Below are 23704 nucleotides of genomic sequence, written 5' to 3' on the forward strand. Positions count from 1 at the left end.
GTGTGTCTGAGGACAGCTACAGTGTACTTATATATAATAAGATAAATCTTTGAAAGTAGAAATGTATTTTTTTTTTACCACTGCTTGCCTTCATTTTCCCTTTAAAGCTGTGCACTGACTCTTAAGACAATTCTCTTCCATCTCTTAACCTTTTCCATCTGTTATGAATGGAGTCGCTTAAGAAATTAACCATATTTTAAGGATTATCACAATTTTCCATAAGAGAAAATATATGTCAAGGGACAAGAGGTGTTTATGAGATTTGTGAAACTTGGTTTTTAGCCACAGCTTGATGCAGAACTAAAATTATTTTGAAAGAAACCAGCTTCTTTCTCTCTCTTGATTTTACTTCATTGTCAAGCTTTACTCTGAAAAAAAAAAAAAAGCTGCCAGCAGTTCTCTATCTAATTTCTAAAGTATACATTCAAAGAGAACAATGTATCTCCACCCAGGCTTTAGTAACAGTCCTACGTTCCAGTCTGTTTGTACCATAAACCCACATTGGAAGCTAAGGCTGTGGTCAGGGAAATGTAACAAGCTTTCTGGGCAGCTCTGAGTCATGCTGGGACTGAACAAACAGCTGTGATTAGGGGCATGTGAAATTTTGGTTAATCTGGCCTTGGTCTCAGTGTCATTCTTGGGAATAAGTGAATCTGGGAGAGCATGAAAAGAGAAGGAAGACTCCTTAACAGAGGTAAAGAGCAGGGAAAATATGTACTTCCACCCTGAAGATGGATGATTTAAAACGAAACCTTCAGAAGTGTAGCAAAACCAGGCTGAGGTCTGGTTCCAAAGTCTGTTTTATGTGTGGAAACCATGAATTTTATTGGCATGTAGGTTGTTGGTGACATTTTTATTTATTATTTTCTATTTTCATCACATATATCACCATTGTTATATATTTTAATATCTTGATTTTTGCCATATTCTTTGTATTTTCAAGTGAAAAGTAAGTAGACTTTGTAGAAATAAACCTTGTTCAGTATAATCCTCTTTAGTTATCATTAATGAACTTTATTATGTATATTCTGTATCCAAATAATAATTTGAAAAGAAATAAGTATGAAAGAAACTCTTTCTTTTATTTTTTTTAATTCCATTCATTACATCTCAAATGTTATCCTCTTTCTAGTTACCCCTCCACAACACCCCATCCCATCTGCTTTCTTCCCAACCCCTTTGTCTCTATGAGGGTGCTCCCCAACCAATCCAGACCCACTGCTCCAGCATCACCCTATTCTGGAGCATCAAGCCTCCACAGGACAAAGGGACCCCCTTCCTTTGATGTCAGACAAGGCAGTCCTTTGCTATGATGTATCTGGAGCCATGGATCCCTTACACTCCTTGGTTGGTGGTTTAATTCCTGGGAGCTCTGGGTGATCTGGCCTCTGAGGTTTCAATCTTTTTCCCATCCTTCAGACCTCCCACCAGCTTCCTCATAAGCATGTATCTGTGGCTAACACTTGACAAAATATGGACAAAGATTATGGAGATAACAACTCAAAAATCATCAAGTTACAAATTAAAAACCTTGTTACATGGCTACCTCCACTTTTAATTAGTCAATGTGCTAACAAACAAATATTTTTTTTGTAATTTCAGTTTTTTCTCAACATAATTATACTAATATGAAAAACTGAGTTCACTTTTCATCATCAAATCAGTATATAAAACTACCTATTATAAAAAGAGCCCGTAATTCCATGTTTTAATGTTGCATTTTCATGCTCATTTTTGAGAGTGATCATAAACACTTATGTACTGCTGGAGCAATGACTCCATGGTTAAGAGCACTTGCTGCTCCTCCAGAGGACCCAAGTTTTAATCCTGGTGTCCATATGTCAGCTTAGAACCATCTTGAACCCCAGTTTCATCTTCTGGCTCCTGTGGTCACTAGTCACGCACATGGGACACAACATACATGCTGGCAAAACATTTAGATATATAAAATAAAACTAAAGAACATTTAAAAATGTTTATTGAAAGTTTTAATGAACTTTGGAATTTCGTAAGCCTGTTTCTGAGGTGAAAGGCTAACTGCCTCTTGGATGCAGGCGTTTCTGGGTGTTTCTTGGTGATGTAGGTCAGCAGGAATGTGTGAAACTCATCTTTGTTAGGTGCTTAGAATCCTGTCTGCTCATAGCAGGTGATGGAAGATAATCAGCCTAACTGCCCATCTCTTAAAGAAACAAAGTGTTGAAGTACTTCAGAGAATTGTCCAGAAGAGGTAGAAACTGAGGTGGTCCTTTAAGCACTGAAGAAAAATTCTATGAATGGAAAAAAAAATCCTGGAATTAGAAGGTAGTAAAAACAAAAGCTCAAATGCAGAAAAGAATAAGACAGAGCTGTGAAGGCTATTCAGGATCCAGAGACTGAATGGGCAGAAGTAGAGATTGAAGCTGTTGTGAAGGGCTTTAAATATCTTACTGAAGACTTTGCATTTAAATCTGTGGCCAATGTTAATGACTACTGTATTTTGTGAGCCCTGATCCATTTTAACTGATTGTTTATATGTGAACAAATCTAGGAGTGAAGCATGTATATATGCTTCACACACATGTTATATACATGTTATATACATGTGTGTGTATTATCACTAGTAAAATGTAGTATTTATTAACATTAGCCACAAATTTAAACACAAAGTCTTTCCTCAGTCTAAATATATCTGAGATATATATACATATATATATATATATGTATGTGTGTGTCTGTTATGTGTTGTAGAAGGGGCATTTTATATATATATGTATATAATAAATACAATATATGAATATATAAAATACATAAGTATATGAATATATAATTTGTGTATAATATATATATGAACATATATTGAAATACATGGAAGAGAGATGGTCACTGACAGAACCTGTAAAATAATAGAGGTGTTGGTTTGTTATCGATCAGCTAGTGATTAGTAATATCAAGTGGCTGTCCAACAAAGGAAGTCAGTATACAAACTGTAAGATTTAGCTAGATCTGGATTCAGAACTTACCTCTATGACTTATTTGTCTTTTTATTTTCCAGAGTTTTCTCACTTTTGCTCTTTCACTGTCTTCACATCATCAAGATGACAGCATTTCTTTCTCTCCCCTTTACCTAGCACCTAACACATCTCCACTGTTTGTGCCTGGTATTTGAGTGTGAAAGCTGCACATAAGGGTTAGACTGGGTCAATGAGGTGCCTGTGCATTGAGACCTAATGGTGGAGAAAGAAAAATGTATTTATACACAAGACACACAGCCTTAGCAGGGCAGGTAGCAGGTCAACTCACTAGGTTAGGAATTCTTTCCATACGTGTAAACACAGGCAGGTTAGGAATTAAGATTTCCAGTCTTCAGAATTTGTGTTCAAGTTAGATACTCACACTACTCATGTAGTACTCATGTAAGCATGCTCAAGAGTTGCTCATGGACAGGTATGGACCTAAGATTCTTTGGTAATATACAAACCTGTGAGAAACAGGCTTATATGTATCTCTATCTCCAGGGAGTGGTAGAGAAGAAGGGCTGTGTGATATTGGGATGGATTGCCGGATTCATAAGCTTATGTGTATTATTTTTCCATGGTCCTATTTAACTTTTCAACTAGTACTTTGAAAGAGGCAGCTATTGAATGAATGCTGACTTGAGACTATTTTGGAAAATTTACAGTTAGGGTAACTTGGGTTCAGTCCAGAGTACTTCCACATAAGCCTGACATGGTGATATAAGGCAGTAATCAGAAACTTAAGGTCATTCTTTGGCCATATACCAAGTTTGAAGCCAGCTTGGGCTACATGAGAGCCCATTTCAAAAGAAAGATGAGGGGGCTGGGGATTTAGCTCAGTGGTAGAGCGCTTACCTAGGAAGCGCAAGGCCCTGGGTTCGGTCCCCAGCTACGAAAAAAAAGAACCAAAAAAAAAAAAAAAGAACAAAAGAAAGATGAGCAAAAACCAATTACCCATTAGTGTGGAAAATTATTTTTCTGAGATGGGATCCAGATAAGTATCACCAATTGGCTCCTGGATGTATATCTTGAGTGTTCTGTTATCGTGTGATTACAGTAAGAGAGACACAGAGTGGGGATTCAGGAGAATCAATGGAAGAATGCTTGTTTAATTTTCCAAAAGCAAAACAAAACAAAATAACCTGAATTAGTTTAAGAAAAAGAAAAAAATACAAACCACCAGATTATAAGGACTATGTCACTCAAGGGATATCTGAGAAGTTAGTGTAGGAGAATCCATTATAGTTTAAGAGGAGTCAGGAAATGGAGTTTTACTTTTTTGGCAAACTATATCATTTCCCATCCTATTCCCTTGAGGTATGTTGATGATCACTTGGGAGATAGAAAAAACAGCAGAAGACACCAAAATGTGCCCAGTATTTATGAATTTTGCAATTTTCCCCCAAAGCACTGTTCTCTAATCAACAATATATTAACCCATGGTCACCTCCTTAATCCTAAGGACTAGGCCAGGTTTCAACAATGTCAAGTTGGATGTAGTCTAGGTTCTCAAAGAGCACAGGACTAATGGGAAAGTAAACAACTTCAAAACAATGTGACTGAATGCACCATAGCAACTTCAATCAAGTGCGGACACGATCGACTGTCTTTATCAGTAATCTTGAAATTAGGTCAGCTACTCTGCAGAGGTTGACATAATTGCTAGATCTTAAAAGATAACCAGTCATTTCTCAGGTAAAGGGGAATGTGTTCTGGGAAAATACAAGAGACTTGAAGTGCAAGGTGTGTTTGAGGAACTGTGACTCATTCAACATAACGGAAGTATGCTGTATGGGACAACAGCAGACAAGGCTTGACATTGAGCAGGAAATAGATTCAGAAGTGTTTTTTGAGTCAGGATATACACGCTTAGCCTTTGTTGAAGGGTTTGAACTAGAATAATAATGGAATTCCATTTGGACTGTGGTGATATGACTAATGCCCATGTTCTTCTGTGTGAATTCTTCTTTTTCTCCTGAAGAGTTTGGGGACATTGGGAGAATGAGGACAGGGCAGAACTCATGGCTAGTTGGAAAAACTTTTCAGATTTATTTGCTACATGTTGCCTTCAAGGTGTGGATCAGACATAGAAAATATAACTGCCTTAGGTTTGTTGTTACTGCAACTTTCAGACAGAACATCTCAATGTGGGTTTAGAAATACATAAAAGACATAAAAAGTTTTGCCTGGAAATTGCTATGCCAAACTAGAGTTGTACAACTCAAATATTTTGTAGAGTTAATTTTTTCCTCCTCTTTCTCTCTTGCTCTTTTTCTCCCTTCCCTCCCCTTTGTCCTTAATGAGAGAGTCTCACTATATAGCCACAGATAGTCTCATACAATATGTCTTCCTCAGCCTCCCAAGTCCTGGAACCACAAGGGTGTTCAGCTCCAAATATGTGTGTTTTCCAGGAGCATTGTGGTTTAATTCTTGTGTTTCTCCACTTTTCTATGAACAGAAAGTAGGTAAACATTTAAGTTCTTTGAAACAGTGAAGACTTTGGAAGTCATACTTTAAATGTGACTTAATAAATATTGGCTCACTTATTGTTTATTTCAGTACTTAGACTTTTCTAGATTTTTGCCTCCCTGGCCTTAGCTTTCCTGGCAGATTCTGTAACTCTCCAAGGATAGAGTTCAAATCGAGGATGCATTCAAAGTATCCTTCATGCTGGAAAATAACTCTTACTGGAGTTTTATTTAGCAACAGTGGAGAGTTTCCTGAGAAGCATGTGTGTATATTATGTAACTAGTTATAGAATCAGGTACCTCTAGTGTCCTGTGAATCTGGCCCACTTGAGAACCACTGAGCTGGGCATGTTCTTGGGAACAGCTGGGGCGAATGAAGCACTATTACCTAGCAGTCCCTCTGGGGAAGTCATAAGGGATTGTTGCTAAGCAACCAGGGGCCTCTTGGTGCCACATCATCCTCCATGTCATGAGAGTCAAAGTGGTGGTGGGTCCACTCCCCTTGGGAGGAGCAGTACATCCTGGGAGTGTCCGAACTACCCTCAGAGGCATGGTGTTATCAGTAAGTGTCTGAACACATCATCAAATATGGTACCTTGTACACTGTGGCCATACATGTCTTTTATGGAATTGTAAATTGAATTAAACGTAAACTTGGGGAAAAACACATAGCAGTGGTGGCAGGAATTCTCACACAAATAATCTGCTTGTGGTTCTTTTGTCCTTCAGGCTTGATTGTAAGGTAGATTTCCTGGTCATTTTTCGTTGTGGTCCATGGAATATGTAATGTACCTTGTTAACATTATGTAGTCAAGCAAATATTTACATTTGAGAAAAACTAGCAAGCTAATTCTAATCTGGTAGAGAGACTCTGTTGAGTCAAGTACTTGAGTCAATAACAACTTAACTTACTGCTACATTGAGTTTTCCTTCTGTACAGAAAGGTCAGGAAATTGTCTTACTTATTTCTATTTCATTTTTAGTATTTACATAGTACATATGGTACACTTAAAAATTGATAAAAAATGTGGAAATGTGTTAGCTCTCCGAGGAGGGCTGACTTCTTGTGTTAGAAGTCAATGCTTCTCTGGCGAGCAAACACTTAGTAGGATTCAAGCAAATTCCCCAGAGACCAAGATTCAGCCCAGGATAGAGTGGGGAAATTCCAGCCTCTGTTTGAAATGGCATGTGCAGTCTCTGATCTGTTTTATTTTTTACAAATGCTAGAGCGAACTGTTCCTGACTCTATTGTCTGTTTTGGATTCCCTTTCCCTAGCTGGACTGCCTTGTCTGGCCTTAGTGGGAGAGGATGCCCTTAGTCCTGCTGTGACTTGATGTGCTAGGGTGGGTTGGTACCCGTAGGAAGTTTCCATTTCTCTGAGGAGAAGGGGAGGGGACAATGGAGGGAGGTATGTGCGGGTGGGCCTGGGAGGAGAGGAGGGAAGGGGCTGTAATCAGGATATAAAGTGAATAAAAAACGTAATGAAGAATTTAAAAATTCTTGCAAAGTCTTGCATTCAGAGATCTGTTAAACACACATTCTTTCACAGTGATGTGTGGAAGACGATAGAGTTAGCACATCACCGAGGTTCGTTACATAAGTAGCCACAGGAAAGTGGACGTCTCTGTAAGGTGCTTGATGCTGTAGAGAGCCTATGAGCATTCACAATGAGCAAGAACCATGATTTATCTCATATGAATGTTGATAATCTGAAACATATAGAATTCATTTTTGCTAGAAGTTGTTCTATGTGACTTAAAATAATAGAGTATTTAAACTTTAAAGTTATTTGTTTATTTTTAAATTAAATTTTAGGGTAGGACAGAAAAAGATTTTTATGGCATTTTCATATATATATATATATGCATATGTGCTCTGAAGCATATATATGTAAATACTTTGTTCTAATTCATTCCCTTCTCCTACTGCTCCCAACCTCCTACTTTCTCTTGCAGATTCTCTTCCTCTTCCCAAATATCCTTCTCTGCTTTCCTGTCACATGAATTCCATCACCCTCTCTTTTATCTCCTCCTACCTCCCTTAGATATGTTTCTTCAATGTACAGTGGTGGCCCATACCTTTATTCGCAGAACTTGAAAAGCAGAGGCAGGCAGATTTCTGACTAATGTGTGCGTGCACGCGAGCGCTCATGCGTGCGCACACACACACACACACACACACACACACACACACACACAAACACACCTAGTCAAATATATCTGTATATATTTGTGTGTGTGTATGTGTACGTATATATATTTGAATATCAGAGAAAACATGTTTGGATTTCTGATATAGCTTATTTCTGATCCATCCATTTTTCTTGCAAATGTCGTGATTTCAGTTTTCTTTGTGGCTAAACAAAATTCTATCTTGTATAAGCATGGCATTTTCTTTCTTTATACATTCATTTGTTGATAGGCAACTAGGCTAATTCTAAAAACTATATACACAACCCTTGACTCTTAAGGCTATTGTTTCATGGTGGCCTAGGCTGGTTCAGAGAACTTAGGAGCTTGGCCAAAGACAGTGTAGATAGAAGGTCAGAAAGATCAGTCTTTAAAACCCATGCTCTTAATTTTCTGCCATAGCACTATATCATTTTAGAAGGGCAACCACGTCAGTGTTTACAGTGAACTTGTCCTTTAAACTGTGCAAGCAACCAAAGTCATGATCACTTGAGTTACTAAACTGCTTGACTTATGACTTGACTCCCTTCTTAGTAAGACCCTTTTGATCTAGAGTCTTTGTATCTATCAAAGCCTCGGAACAGTAGAATATATTCATCTGGCATTAACAGTCTTGTTCTGTTTGTTGTTTACCTTGTTCTGTTTTGTAAAACAAGAAAGCGTATTTTCTTTAAGTGAATGAAGGAAAAGTGGTTAGAAAATAATTTGTAGAAATAAGTAACATTTGAAATAGGTTTGGAGTCAATCCACTAGAATGATTTTAGGGCTTTAAAAATCATAAGATAAAAAAAGCATTTGTTCTCAAGAGAAAAAGATGATCTAGGTGAGAAGACATATAAAGGCAGAATCAAAAGTCCAAGAATATCACAGGGTCTCATGTTGTCCAAATCTGGAGTTGGACAGAGCTAAGCTTAAGTCCTGGTTCTGGGATTTATTAGCGGTGTGACCTTGGGGAGGGACATATCATATTAAAATTTGAAAAGCATTCATTCTGGTATGGTTAAATGGAATGCAGTGTGGAGTGTTCTGCACGGTTCATGACACAAAATGTAGAAGCAACTCATGTTCACTATATAGATAATAGATACTATGTAGATTGTGGCATTATCCAGCCTTTTAAAAGGAAGGGAATTTTGATGTGTGCTATCACATGGGAAACCTGGAGAATGACGTGCTAGAAAAAAAAGAAAAGAAAACCTAGCCAGTCACAAAATAACAAGTTTGTAAGAAATACATAGTCTAAAGCAGAAAAGTGAATGGTGACGGCTAGGGGTTCCAGGAGGGAGGGATGCGGGTGATTGCTTAATGGGCATAGAGTTTTTGTTTTGGAAGATAACATTTCAGAGATAAATTACACAACTATATAAATATAGTTATATATAAACTATATAAATAGAATACTCAACTGTTTTCTTAAGGTGATGGAGATGGTAATTTTATGTATATTATTCTATAATAAAGAACAGTTAGAGGGGAGTAACAATCGAAATGTAAATAAGAAATACTCAAGTTAATAAAGATAAAAAAGAACAGTTAGTATTAAAGTAATGATTTTTATCCATTAGTCTGATAAAAATCAATTATGACATGAATATATTTGCCTATTCCATTTGGTTTATGATTCCCAGCAACCTTGTTTGAGGATAAATTGTATAAAGCAGTAGGGACATCAAAGCAAGATGACACTTATTTATTAATTCCAACCAGCATTTATTTCATTCGGTGTCAGCTATACTCCCATACAGATTTTACCTGGAACCCAGCAGGATGGATGGTTCATGCAAGGTCATATATCAAAGGGCAGAGAAAAGTGGGTTAGTGGTGGGATTGTGAGCTTTTCGTACAAACAGAAAATTTCTTTGAGCAGAAGCCATCATACTGACCACATAGAAGCTGAACTGATATCTTTTATTTGGAAGCACAGCAAATGTCTTGCTGTGCACACATCTTTAGTTAACCTGCTATTCAACGATCAAGATAAGGACTGTTTTTAAAATAATGCTTTTAGTGAGTGTGTGTGTGTGTATGTGTGTGTATGTGTGTATCTGTGTGTGTGTTTGTGTGTGTGTGTTTCTGTGTGTGTGTTTCTCTGTGTGTGTTTCTGTGTGTATGTGTGCGGTACCTGCTGAGGTCAGAAAAAGGCATCAGATCCCCAGGAGCCGAAGTCGCAGGCAGTTGTGATGAGGGTGCTAGGACTGAGCCCTTTATGAGAACAACAAATTTTCTTAATGGATGAGAAAGGTTTCCAGCTATTTCTTTATTAAAAGTATCTATTAAGTTCTGTTGTTATCAATGTATTAAAGAAAATGGTTGATACTTGTATTCTAAATGATATTTTTTTACTTTAGGTAAATGCCAAGTTCGTTAAATTGAGACTTCATGTTTTTTCCAGTCCTATTTCTTCTTATTTTATTTCTAATCAACATGAAACATGATGTGTTGATATATTTAATGTTATAAACTCAGGTAATCATCATAGGCATTTCCTTAAACATTTTCCTTTCTAAAAGTATTGGAAACATTTTATTAACTATGGTTATCCTACTGTACCACAGAATGTCTGTTTTTTTTTTTTTCCCTACTGGTGACTTTGTACTTCATCATCTGTCATTGCCATCCTCCTTGCCCATCTCCCATTCCCTTGTCCCCTGTCCTCTTGTAACCCCTATCCTTGTCTAATGCTAGAAGAAGTTGATTTTTCCTTTAGTGATTTCTTACTCTTCAGGGATGTTAGCAGCGGCACATTGGCTACTTCATTGCCTGGGACAATCCTTGAATCCCAGGGCAATCTAGAGAGACAGCCAGGATTGCCAATGCCCTGTCACTTACCTAAGACAAAAGATGAGCCTCCAAGTCAGGACCTGATAAATGGATGATTTAGAGCTAGAACTTGGATCAGTCCTCATGTTCCTGTAATCCCCTTGAGATGCTCTTAATGCCCACTCAGAAGCTCTAGAACCTGGGGAAGGAAATGGAGAAAGAATCAGCGAGTTGCTTGAAAACCAACATAAAAGAGTGGCCAGTGCAATGTTTACGTTGTAAGAAACAGATACCTTGTCTGAGAACCGTAGAAAAATCTCACCACTTTGTAAATCGCACATAACCAGTTAAAAGTTTGATTGCTTCATTTAACATGAAGGGTCTATGGAGGACGGGTTAGAAGAAAAGTCTCAGAGTAGAGAGATTGGCAAGGGCTGCCATAGCCTCTGCAGAGGATGGAGTGGCAAGGGAGTGATGTGAGAAGGGTGTAGCCAGACTGTGTGATGTGTAAAGAGTGAAGGCAGTTGGAGATGTGACCTACAGACCATGACATTAGGACTCGATACTTGATTAATGAAGCAGGGAAGAGAAGAGAGTAGATGGCACTAGTCTCCAAATACATAGCATTAAGCTGGATTCTCTCCTGCAATGATAACTCCACCAAAATCGGACAACACAGATGAATAGAAGAACATTGACAGTACTAGCCCTAGGATTAGGAAAACAGTGATTAGATAATCTCAATAAAATGTGAACAAAACAAAGTATTGTATTTGTTGTCTTATTTTGTTTTCTTTTTCCATCTTGGACAAGAAGTATTTATCTTACGTCTGTTCACATATGTAGATTAAATTAAGAGGACCTTATTTTCTCAGAGGTTGGTTGTAACCATGTCTATTACATATCTATGGAAATGAAAATAACAAGGTTTTTTTGTGTTATTAGCTTTAAAATGGTAACATTTTATGTAGAAAACCTAAAAGAATACAAACAGAAAAATTGTCCAAGTAGGTTAGCTGCTTGTTCACAGGAAACCTTCAGGGTAACTCTAGACATCGAGGCATTATGTGTAAGCTGGACTTTATTGGATTTTTTTCTCTAAGAGTTCCAATATTGTGGGATATGACTGAGGGAAAACAATGGTCTTGCTCCTTGGCATTAGGATTTAGAGACAACTGCTACAGGGATAAGTCACCTTTTCAGGCACAGGGTTGAGAAAGGCTGCCACTCCCATAGAGAATCCATTTGAAATGGAAATTGAAAAATGTGAAGAAAAACGGGTTTTCGTTTTAACTGTTTGGGCAGCTCTTCTTACACAGTTTGACAGAAAAAGAACCAAGAAAGGTTGCTCAAGAATCAGAAGATTATATATATATATATATATATATATATATACTCATATTTCTTGTTATTTACATATATATGAAAGCAGGCAGCTGTTTGCTTAAGAAATCTGACCACCTAATCTTAAAGAAACTGAAAAAGTATGAGATTATTTTATCCTTTTAGGTGACATGGTCTTGCTCAAGAAGGCACTTGTTTATTTTAGTGATGAACAAAGAACTAGAAGCACTTATCTTTATAATTTTTCCTCCTGTTTGTTTCCTTCAGGGGTCATGATATACTGGAAACCACACAAGATTAGTCTGGGGAGGCAGAAACCATAAAGCCCCTGAGACTAGGTTCGGAGAGGAAAGATAAAGGTAAGTAAAGTTTTGGTCCCGTCGATCCTTGGACTGAGAGTATCACTGAATATATCTTTATTACTATGAAGTCAGGGGACAGCAAAGAATAGCTAGGGAGCGATGACCTCAGTTTGGACAGTTACTCAATACTGTTCTGTCAACTATTTCTAGTGGTAAATAGCAATCACCACACGCATTTCCATCTGGTGACTCCTCAGGACCTGGCATGAGTAGAGAAAGAGCATATTTTAATATTTCTATTCTTCTTAGCTGTGTCTCTTTAAATTTCTCTCAGTGAAAGCCAATGGTTCATTAATTATTACTCTCCGTGGAAATGTTTTTCTGAGAGACCACAGTAAGCAATGTCTGTAAATTGTTTTGTTTCCGTGAGACAGTCAGGGTCTTGGTATATAGCCTGAACTGCTCTTGAACACGTAGTGCAGGCCTCTGCCTCAGCCTTGCAAATATTAAGATTGTATAACTGTTTACAAGGGAATACTCTTGGTGGTTTGACTGGTAGACATACAAGTCAAATTAATATATTTTGAGGAATGGGAAAACAATAAAAAAGTCTTTAAGCCTTGAGGCCACTCTAACCCTTAGCTCTGTGTTTTGCCGTCTGGAGTGAGGAATTCACTGCTGCACCATAGAGTGATGGAGGCAAACATTTCCTCTTGGGGGAACTGTTCCCTTGCTCCTGGTTCCCCAAGAGAAACAACATGAGGCAGCAGCAACAAGGAGATACTAGAGGGGCTCAGGCTCTTTCCCTGTGTTCTGGAGACTGGTGTGCATTTTCTTTGCAGCAACTAAAATTTAGACAGTGGTAATGAGTTCTATGTTGTATTGAAATGTTTTAATTTCAATGTCAACTTTCAAACGAAGCAGAGTGTCTTCATTTGACATTTACTTTCTATAAGCAAAGGATTTTAGTAAAATAATTTTGTGAAAAGCCTATTTCTACAGGAGACATTCTAATCTCTATATTCGTGAAAATGATAAGCAAACTTATAAATTCTTGCTTCATACTTGAAGACAATTTAAACTGATGTATAAAATAATTACAGGTTCACTATGGTAGCCCGAATGCTCAGGATTTCTAAACAGAAGCCTTTTAACTTAATCCTCATGGCAGCTCTGGCAGGAGGTGAAGAGGGCTGTTCCCTTCTGTCATGAAGGCTGACTGGCTGGCCAACTGCACATATTTAGCCAGTGGGTGGTGAAGTTGGATATGAGTCTAATTCTGTCTGCTGTCAAACCTATGTCCTTGACCAGTGTGTAGAGCAGAAGCTAAAATACTGACTCTAAAGAGCAAGACATCTCATGTTCGTCAGACATTTATCCTCCATTGCTGGAATATACACTCTTAAGGAACACATTATATGATGTATATGAAGAAATAATTGATCATACACATTCATTTTATAGTGAAACACTAAACTTCTACAACCCTCTCAAAAAGTAACAAAAGAAGAAGAACAACAACAACAAAAAAGAAAACTACAAAATATTAGCTAAAGAAATTACAAGTCAACAAAAGAGAAAAGCACAAGAGTGCATATGTAATCAGAATGTGATGGTGGTCAAAGTTGGAAATTGTAACTAAATAATTTTATAGTTATAGACCAAAAAAATCCCAGAAATCAGAAAAAGAAACGTCTCAGGGTTAACCGTATGACAAGTCTGATTCACCTGAACTTAACCTTACTTTATAAGTTCTGGTGGATATAATAGAAAAAAGATATAATAGAAATTATCTGTGTTAAAAATGGTTTTAAGTTTCTTACAATACACATTTTTTTTCAAATTTTAAGTTCTAGGAAGTACTAGTTGCTATCATTCCATTTTACAGACTTAGAAACTGAGAAGCAAAGAAGCTAAAGAACTTGGCTAAGTTCACAGACATTAAGTAGCAAAACTGAATTAGTAGTCAGGTGGTTTAATCTGAGTCTTTAGTCTTAAACACTGTACATACATTGTTGTCTTTTTAAAAGTTGATATTTCGAAAAGTTATCATTATTAGGAACAATATGACAAACTAAAGAGTATCAGAATAGAAGGGTACAGTTACTTAGGCATAGAAAAGAGATGGCTCAGCTGTTAAGAGCACTGACTGCTCTTCCAGAGGTCCTGCGTTCATTGCCCAGCAACCACACAACCACGTTCATAACCATCTATAAGGGGCTTCAATGCCCTCTTGTGGTGTATCTAAAGACAGATACTGTATACTCATACATTTAAAAAAAGATAACTGTGTAAATCAGTTTACTTGTCCACAATAAATAGACACTATTATAAAGCAATCTCATAACAGTCATGCATACCTATGGCTAGGAACTATATAAGAATTATGTGAAGAGGGTAAAAAGAGAATGAGAAACACAAAACAAAATCAGCAGTGAGCTATGTCTTCATTGCATTCCTATCTAAGAATAATAATGTTGTACAAAAGTTACCCACCACATATTCACTTATGAATTTAATATAATTAGATTCGCAACCTCAAAAAGAATTTGGGAGAAAGCTTGCCATTAAAATGGAAGAATGGTCTGGGGAAAACCTTTTGTTTTTTAAAGAGGATAATTTAAGAACTTGCTTTTTCTGAGTATCGAAACATGTTAAGACAGTGAGTTCAAACTTAAAGGATCAGTAGTGATTTGAAGAGGAATGTCCCCCATAGGCTCCTTTATTTGAACTCTTGGTCTCCAGATGGTGGCACTGTTTGGGGAGGTTATGGAATCTGTAGGAGGTGCACCCTTGCTGTAGGAAGTGTATCACTGGGGATTGGGCTTTGAGGATTTATAGCCACAGCCCCATTTTACTCTCTGCTTCCTGTGTGTGGTTGAGATGTGACCAGTCAGCTTCTTACTTCTGCTGCCAGACCTGCCTGTTACCCCTGCTCTTCCAGTCTCTATGGACTCTATCCTTGTCAAATAAACAATTGTTCCCTCAGTTTCTCTGTTCATGGTCTTGTATCACAGCAGCATAAAAGTAATTAATATAGGAGGAATTAAATTAGTTTGAAAACCCCACAAAGAGCATAGTGTGTAAAAGGAATGTAATGCACACATTTCATGTTGATAAATTCTTGACTGCTCAATGACCATAGTAGCAATAATTGGTTCACATTTGGAAAAATGTAAATACATAAGTATTGAATGTATTAAAGAAGACTCCATGGCTGAATTGAATGAAAGCTTCCTTATCTGTGAATGAACAAGAGACATAAGTAGCATAACCCTAAGAATGAATTTGTTTTATTTTGAGACTAAAATGAATGAATCTGACAAGTTCTGACTAACATTCCAAAAATATGACTATTTAAAGGTTTAGAAAAGCTGAGGCCTATGGGTATGTTAGTTTTCCAAAGGATGGATATTTTGTCATTACATAGCAAATATCTCATTCTGTCTGTCTGTCTATCTACTTGTGTATCCATCTATCCAGTTATATATCAGTATATATAGATATATAAATATATAGATACAGAGACATAGATCTATAGATACAGCAATCTATATATAGATAAATTATATAGATACAGATCATATGTATCTTGATGTCATAATGTTTATATATCAGTTAAGTTTAATGACAGCATTCCAAGCAACAACCTGGAAAAGTGGCAGTTTTCTATCAAAAGGCCAACTAAATTTTAGCTACGGTATTTACAGGGGAATTTTTAGCAGACATTTTTATAATTCTTTCACATCTGTGCATATTTTAGAAGTTATTTGCAACATCTTTGAATAATTAACATTTTGCACATGTGAAAATGTATCATCAGTAGTAAAAATGAAATAATTCTACTTTTGCAAATGCAGTAGATAATAGCAGTGGAGTGGTCCGATGATAAAATTTGAAGAAAAATGTGCCCTGTCTTATTATTGTCACGAATGATGCAAGAAAGATGGCTATTTCACCTCCATCTAGAGGAACTCTCATTTTAAAGGCTGGAGTCCCAAAGCTAATGTGAAACAGAAATCTACCATCATTACTGTACACTGATGAATTTAATATTGAAAATAATAAAAGTTTTAGAGCTTAGTGGGCAATAGCATTTGCCATAAAAGCTTGCCAACATGAGTTCAATCTCCTGAAACCACAGGGGAAAGAGAAAGGTGACTCCTGAACATAGTCTTCTGACCTCCATGCACATGTGTACATGTGTGCATATACAGAACAATATTTAAATTTAATAATAATGATAAAAGGATGAAGCTTTAACTTATGTGCTCAGTTTATGAACAACTGTAATTTATTTATAGTTCATCCTGTAGATTATGGATTATGCCCAGGGATCTAGATAGTCAACTCTGGTTTGTTACTTCAAAAGACATCTTGATTGGACTGAATGTGTTACAACCCTTTCAAAGGCAGGTTGCTAGTGCATGTTGAGTGACTTTGGGTTTGCCAGAATTAGGATGTTGTACTGCAATCAATTCCTGTTTACCCACCATACTGTGGTGATCAACATTTGAACAAGTTACATTAATCGTTGAGAAATGCAAAAGGACTCAGTGGTTGAGCTATTCCCAGATCATTGTAACAGAAGGCAAATAAAGCAGTTAGAAACAGTCTGTTGCCATGTAAACTCAATGAGCTGTTTGGTGTTAAAACATGCTTACCAGTTACAGTAAATGAGCCATTCCAGGCTTAATGCTCCCCTTTCCAGTTTGCCTTTGATGAGCTCACCTTGCTTTTGTGTATAACAATCTTTGTTGTTGTTATTTACCTTGTGTCTAACTCAAGATAGTTTGATTGCAAATTTTCAACTTTCTTATGTGAAGGTGATCCCCATTCAGTACCAGCTATATCCTGAATTTTGAATGTTAGTGTTTTCTGGAATGGCACTATATATTACAATACTCAGGCTATGTAAGCTGCAGCTTCCAGTCAACCATGCAACCGTGAAAGAAACAATAAAGGCTCTACAGTGGCATTTTAAGCCTACTGTTTCATAGGTTAAATTTTTGACCTACAAGATTTTCAAGTTAATTTTGTTGTTTTGTTCTTCCTTCCTTCCTTCCTTCCTTCCTTCCTTCCTTCCTTCCTTCCTTTCTTTCTTTCTTTCTCTCTTCCTTCTTTTCTTCCTTTCTTTCTCTCTTCCTTTCTTCCTTTCTTTTTTTTTTTTTCTTCGGAGCTGAGGACCGAACCCAGGGCCTTGCACTTGCTAGGCAAGAGCTCTACCACTGAGCTAAATCCCCAACCCGGTTAATTTTGTTGTAACATTAGCCTACTTTGCGAATTGTATCTTGCAATATTTATGCAATACTGAGAGTAAAAAATAAAATCACCCCAGAGCTCTCAGGGACTAAACCACCGACCAAATTGTACACATGGTCAGACCCATGGCTCCAGCTGCATATGTAGCAGAGGATGGCCTTGTCAGGCATCAATGGGAGGAGAGGCCCTTGGTTCTGTAAAGTCTCAATGCCCCACTATAGGGGAATGCCAGGGTGGAGAGGCAGAAGGGAGTGGGTGGGTGTGTGGGTGAGCACCCTCATAAAAGCAGGAGGAAGGGGGATTGGACAGGGGGTTTCCAGAGGAGAAACTGGGAAAGGGGATAACATTTGAAATGTAAATGCATAAAATATCCAATAAAAGAAAAGAAAAAAAGAAACAGCGAATAAAGAGATGTGTAAAGATGTTTTCATACTTTATTCTACGTAACTGTTTGATTATGAGATTTGGGCTGTGAGTTAGAGGGCCACCATTAACCTTTCTACATAACCTAAAGGAGAGCTCTAGACAAAAAAATTAAGAACAACCAGTTCCATTAAGATCAAACACTGCTGCAGACATGTTGGCTGATTAAATATCAGAGCCATTTGTAAGTAAATCAGTTTGGGGATTGAGAACCATTTTCGTTAGCTAGCTTTTGTTTAACAGAAAATGTTTGTAGTCCCTCCAGTGAGCCCCCGAACGATGAGTCAGGTCTTACATGAAACACAGTGCTCTGTCCTGGAACCGGAATATGAAAGCAAACCAGTGTGTTGATTGGCAACAGCTGGTTCGATTCACGTCGGTATCGTTTGCTGGTGTGTTTCTGCGTATGTAACAAATCAATTGACTAGGTGGAGGCCTGTGATAAGTTGACATTTGATTTACAATTAAGCAGTGACACGACAAGCATGTTGGTTTCATTTGGCCTGTGTAAAGGTTATGGATGCAGATAAACCTCAGGCCCAAGAACTTGTGTTTATTTTGAGAAAGTCGATTCACCTGTTGTGGTTTCACTTCCTTAACAGACAGTCTGACTCTCCGTATGACCTGTCTGGCCTCATCTTAATATATTCATGTGTTCCAGGTTCCTCCAACTTTAACTTTTATCATCTTCAGTATTCACCGTATAGAGACCCATAAATTTAGGGTGCTGTGGAGGCTAATAGTCACTGTCAAGTGGATTTAAAGTCACAGTAGAAACACACCTTCTGGTTCCTAATTCACTGGTCATGAGAGTCCAACGCCTACTTAGGGACTTCTAGGCAATGTTCTGACCCATGGTGTATTGATTTGGACATGACATTAATTAATTAATGGACATGACATGTCCATTTCTAGAAAGGTTTGGGGCATATCCACATTCTTCTGGAGACAAAACCAACTCTGTCAGCTTGAAAAACAGGAGTTTGTACCTGCACTCCAAGGCCTGCAGTTTTCTATAGTTGTGGCAACCTCAGCATTACTGGGCACTAAGTAAATCTTAATCTTATCTTGTTTAAACTTTGACACCAGTGTATCTCCTGAGATTAAAAGGAATGTAACTAACTTTTAAATTAAATTCACTTCAAATTTGTTCGTATTTTAAGGTGTTTTACATAGTTATAAAATAAATAAAATCAGTGTTCTTGACCAGCGTGTTGGCTACAGAATTTTGAAACACTAGTGTATTTGGCATAAGTTATATAGCATGTTACAAGTAATATCTGTCACGTGTAATAACATGCCACTGTAATAACTGCTGTCACGGATTAAGTGTCAGGTTTCATTTATATTCTCTTCAGATAAATTTGATAAAATTCTAACTTATAGATACTCAAGAACACAACATAAGTCAATAAACTGTCAGTTATCTTACCTTGCAAACATCATATATATTTGGTAATTACTAAAAACTCCACTGGTAGAAAACTGTATATGTAAATACACAGGTCAAGGCAGTAACTAAAATGATGACATCATTGTCCCAGAGTGACAGCATTATCCTAGAGTTGCCCATGAGGCGGTTGTTTTAATTTGTCTCAGATGGCATATTTTCTGACCTTTGGAAGGCATTGTAGATATTTTGGCTGCTAATTATTATCAACAGTTTCAGCACATAAAGATTCTCTGTATGGCTATGATTGCTGAAAGTGCGAAGGACAAGGTCGCATTCACATTGCAAGTACGTGAAGGATCTCTCTTGTTGAATTTGGTATGTTGGTCCTTTATTATTGGTATGGAACGGAGAACTCGGTTTAACTCTATGAGCTTATTCCAGGGGGGTCTCCCGCCTGAACCTCTCTAGAAGTGTGTGGAGTCTGTTGTTAGAACTTAATGCATATCCATAGCTTAAGCCTATCACATGAAGTTATGATTACAGCAGCAGTTTATAACCCACTGTTGTCTTTGCTTATTATCAATTAGTCTGCTGCATGGCATCTTATAGTATTTCTAACATATGGTGCACGTTTAAACTTCGTGAAGATTTTTGGGAAAGAGCCTGAGAACTGGAAATTAAATCTCTTTCCTAACATCCTTTGGCCCTCTCTGGCTACAGTAGTCTCTGGAATCACTCAGATATGAAGCACAGTTCAGTAAGCTAAGTCACGCCAGTCCTGAGTGTCCCTTGCTCCCTTTTGAGCTACATGGACTCAGGCAAGTCATTTAAACTTTATGGGCCCCAGGGGTATTATCTGTAAAATGGAACTGATAATAGTATTTCTCTCCTGAGGTCATTAAAGTGAAAGCCATTGTTGTGTGGCTAGTATATAGAATGTTTCCTTACATGAGTATTTAATTATTGTTATTTAATGTTATTTTGCTATGAGATTTATGAAGTTTTTCCAGTTTGAAGGTCATATCACTTTAAAGCTGCTTGTGTTTTTAATGCATCTTTGACTTATTAAACTTATGTTGATCAATACATAGCAATAGAGTCTAACACTGATCGATGATTGTACTTTTCATTTTTTTTTGTAACCCGAAGACTATTTGCTGAACCAAAGAATTGTTTTAAAAGCATGATAAAATATTTACATATTCATAGCTTAATGTGTGTTGACAAAAATTATAACTACTTTGAACATGGTTTCCTAATTGTGCCAACGTTTCGTTTCCATGCTAAGGGGCTAACGTCATGTATATATAATTTGGTCAGTAGGCTGTTTGTGATGCTAACTCCATGATTGATTTCTCACCCCTGTTTATCTGTGGGAACTTTCCACTTTTTATCAGATCTCCTTTAGCACAGGTTGGCACATGTCTTATCGTTTACTTGAAACTAGTAAACAACCATCTGTTTCCATTATGCTTGAAACCTGTTCAATTGGAGTGTTCTCTGATTTAGAAACAGGACGGAAAGAAGTACATTATCACTTAAGAGTTTGGTGGTAGAGGGCTATGTCTGTTCGTTTAAAGACTCTCCATCAGCCTCAGAGTACAAGAAGTGCCTGGAATTGTGATTTACTTTAACTGATGGGAGAGTATCAAAGTTAAGTCAGCGTGCTCCTTAAGAGGAAGGAGATGATCTGACAGTCAAGAGGTGGGAGACCATGAGGACCAGGAAGACTCAGCAGATGGTATCCCAGCATGTGGGTTGGCCATGAAGGCACAGAGTCTGGAGGAAGGTGATTTCTGGGCAGATAACCAAAGAAGTCTGGTCATAGGTGCTGAGGCCCCAGGGTTGAGCTTGGGAGGAGAGGATATTGAGCCATCCAGGGTGCTAAAGCAGAGGCTACATTCTGTGAAGTCATTGGCTCATAATAGCTGTGCTATTTCAGGTTTGCCAGTTATGAAGAGTGAGGGTTGTTGGAGCAAGAATACCAGTCCGTATTATAGATACTCACTTTGAAATTCGTCAACTAGAAATGATGTGACTCTTCTCCAAGACGTATAAGACACAAGTTTGTTAGTCAGTATGTGCCCTGCATTACTAACGAGGAGAGTAAGAAGCCAAATTGGGACCAACCTGGCCAGTTTCATCATGGATAGCTTTAGTTGTTTGCAAAACGGTCAGAATTCCTAACAGTTAGAACTGCTCACACACAGCCAAGGTCAAGTGACCTTGAAACATGGATGTGCTATTCCTGTGCTTTATGGCTTTATCCTTGGGGAGAGGTCATCTGTCAGAGACGAAGAATGGTGGCAGGTTTACTGTTGAAGCCTGCTTGTAGAGGAAGAGAAACCGTGGAAGCTGCTGAGTTCATTTACCTATATTGACATGAGTGTCATTAGCCCTTTTCCTGGCAGGGACTGTCACACCCAATTCTTTTACTCCAAGGAGCAGAAGGACACTGGACACTGAATCATTCCAGTTTTGGTTTAAACATCCTTCTTGTTGGGCTCAGACCTTACCTATACAGATGTATCCGTGATCAATGTAAAATACTCTCCTCCCTCAAAACAAGATCCAAGCACTCTCATGCTTTATGTTTTTTAACAATATTTGTTTTTATATTATGTGCCTATGTTGGGTATCTCCATGTATGCATGTGCATAGTGTGCATGTTTGATGCTGTGGAAGTGAGAAAGGAGCAACAGATACTCTAAAACTAAAGTTGTAAGTGATCATATGCTTCCTGACATGGGTGATTAACTAACCCCAGTACCTCTATGAGAACAGCAAGTTCTTTAAGGATGGAGTCATCACTCTGGTGCTATATGTATATTAAAGAAAAATTTGTTCTAGTAGGTTGCTATGAAGTTTTGAAACTTAGAAAATCAGTATCTTAGGCATTGTTTATAATGGTGAATGTGGCCTAGTGACAGCATTTACTTAAAAAATGGCAGTTCATTTAAGTGATTATTTAATTACTTGCATCTCATGGAATCTCTTGTTTTGAATTCTGACCTTCTGTACATCTTTGGGGCAGGTTATTTACCATATAGGTATATACGAGGCTTTACTTTCTCAGTTTTTCTCTTTATACTGTAATTTTGATATTCCTCAGAAAATCAAGATTAGACAGCTTTAATATTTTTATTGAAAAATCTCATATTTTAAGCATTTGCATATGCTCTACTCTTACCTATCCTCACAATATGAACATAATTGTATCTGTCCAGGCACACAAGAGAATTTGATCTAGAAGGGAAAAAATTACAAGGAATTTTGTGACTGGTTACAAAATAAGTGACTTTGTGAGATGGCAGAAGGACTAGACAGAAACTCTGGAGTAATAGTTGAAATGTCTCTCCACAGATCAATAGAATTTCATTTTAGTAAACCTGCCTTCTGCTCTCAAGCCTTTCAAGTGATTGTTTCTGACTCACCCTGATTATTAAACGTAAACTTCTTAGAGTTGGTTGACTGCAGGTGCTATGACGTCGACAGCATACTTCACAGCAATACTTGAGTCAGTCTGTGATAACTGAGGACAGTGACCTCAACAAGCTAACTCATGGATTTGTCATCAAAGTCCAACCTTTGTCCCTTAGCACCCATATGCATATTAGATGACGTAAATCTTCTGTAATATGATACAACCCTTTTGAAGCATGTTTTATTATCAACACTATACTAGCCATTTCTGGGAAGAGAATATGCCATTGGTTGATACTTACTGTTCGTTACGTCATGTTACTTTAACACTGTGACACAGCTATAATAGCTGTTTGTAATAAAGGTTAGAGGATAAATGCTGAAAGAGAAGATGAAATCGAAACTACACACACATAATAAAATAAGTGCTCATTTTTGTAGGTCTTTTCTCTAGAACTGGGTACATTGCCAGAGCTGGTATTCTTTAATATAAACCTCTGTGCCAACCATTCATTATTGTTTTTGCTCTCAAGGAGCCGCATGTCTTTGTCTGATAAAGTGACCCACACCATCCTCAGGGATGCCTTAGAAAGCAGCTCTATTACAATAGCTGTTCACCTGCCTATAGCAATTACAATGTTTGTAAGGCAGACTAAAGTTTCTCTTCCTGTTAGTGTGTTATAGCAAACTCCTGTTGGAAGTAGTAAGAAGACAGTAAGACACGTGGCCTAGCTCCGGATGTAAATTATTTGTGCCATTGGGATTTGCTTGAGTTCAGTCTTATTCACATGGCTTCTGTTTAGTATTGAAGTTCTTTTGTACTGGTTGGTCCAACAATTGGTTCATAATGCTTATGGTGGCCCATGGTAGACCATACTACTAAGACTTAATACAAAACTAAACAAATGCTATTTCTCAAAGGGAGAGTAGTTATCTGTAGAAGAGTCCTGAGGGTTCACTATAAACCTTATATGGTCTGCTGTGGCTTCCAGCCAGGATCCTTGTTAGCTACGAGGACTTAAAGCTCCATCAGCTCTGATGAGTCTTAAGTCCCAAATGACAGAAGACAGTAGCCTGGCCTTTTTGTGGTGTCTGCCCTTAGTCACAGACATGTTCTAAACTGGCAGCTTTTGTGATCACCCAGTA

At 37.6% G+C, this 23704-nt stretch overlaps 1 protein-coding gene across 9 annotated transcripts in view; it reads left to right on the plus strand.

The window, feature by feature from the left end:
- Pkib (cAMP-dependent protein kinase inhibitor beta) overlaps window positions 1-23704 on the plus strand; it is a 96604-nt gene that overhangs the window by 10387 nt on the left and 62513 nt on the right. For 7 of the 9 annotated variants that reach the window (XM_087596838.1, XM_087596835.1, XM_087596836.1 and 4 more), the window contains 1 exon segment: window positions 12023-12114. The gene's annotated coding sequence lies outside the window, so the exon portion shown is untranslated. 9 annotated transcript variants of the gene reach the window in all.

This window comes from Rattus norvegicus, chromosome 20 (genome assembly GCF_021556685.1).
Source record: "Rattus norvegicus strain SHRSP/BbbUtx chromosome 20, alternate assembly SHRSP_T2T, whole genome shotgun sequence".
Classification (NCBI taxonomy): Eukaryota; Metazoa; Chordata; class Mammalia; order Rodentia; family Muridae; genus Rattus; species Rattus norvegicus.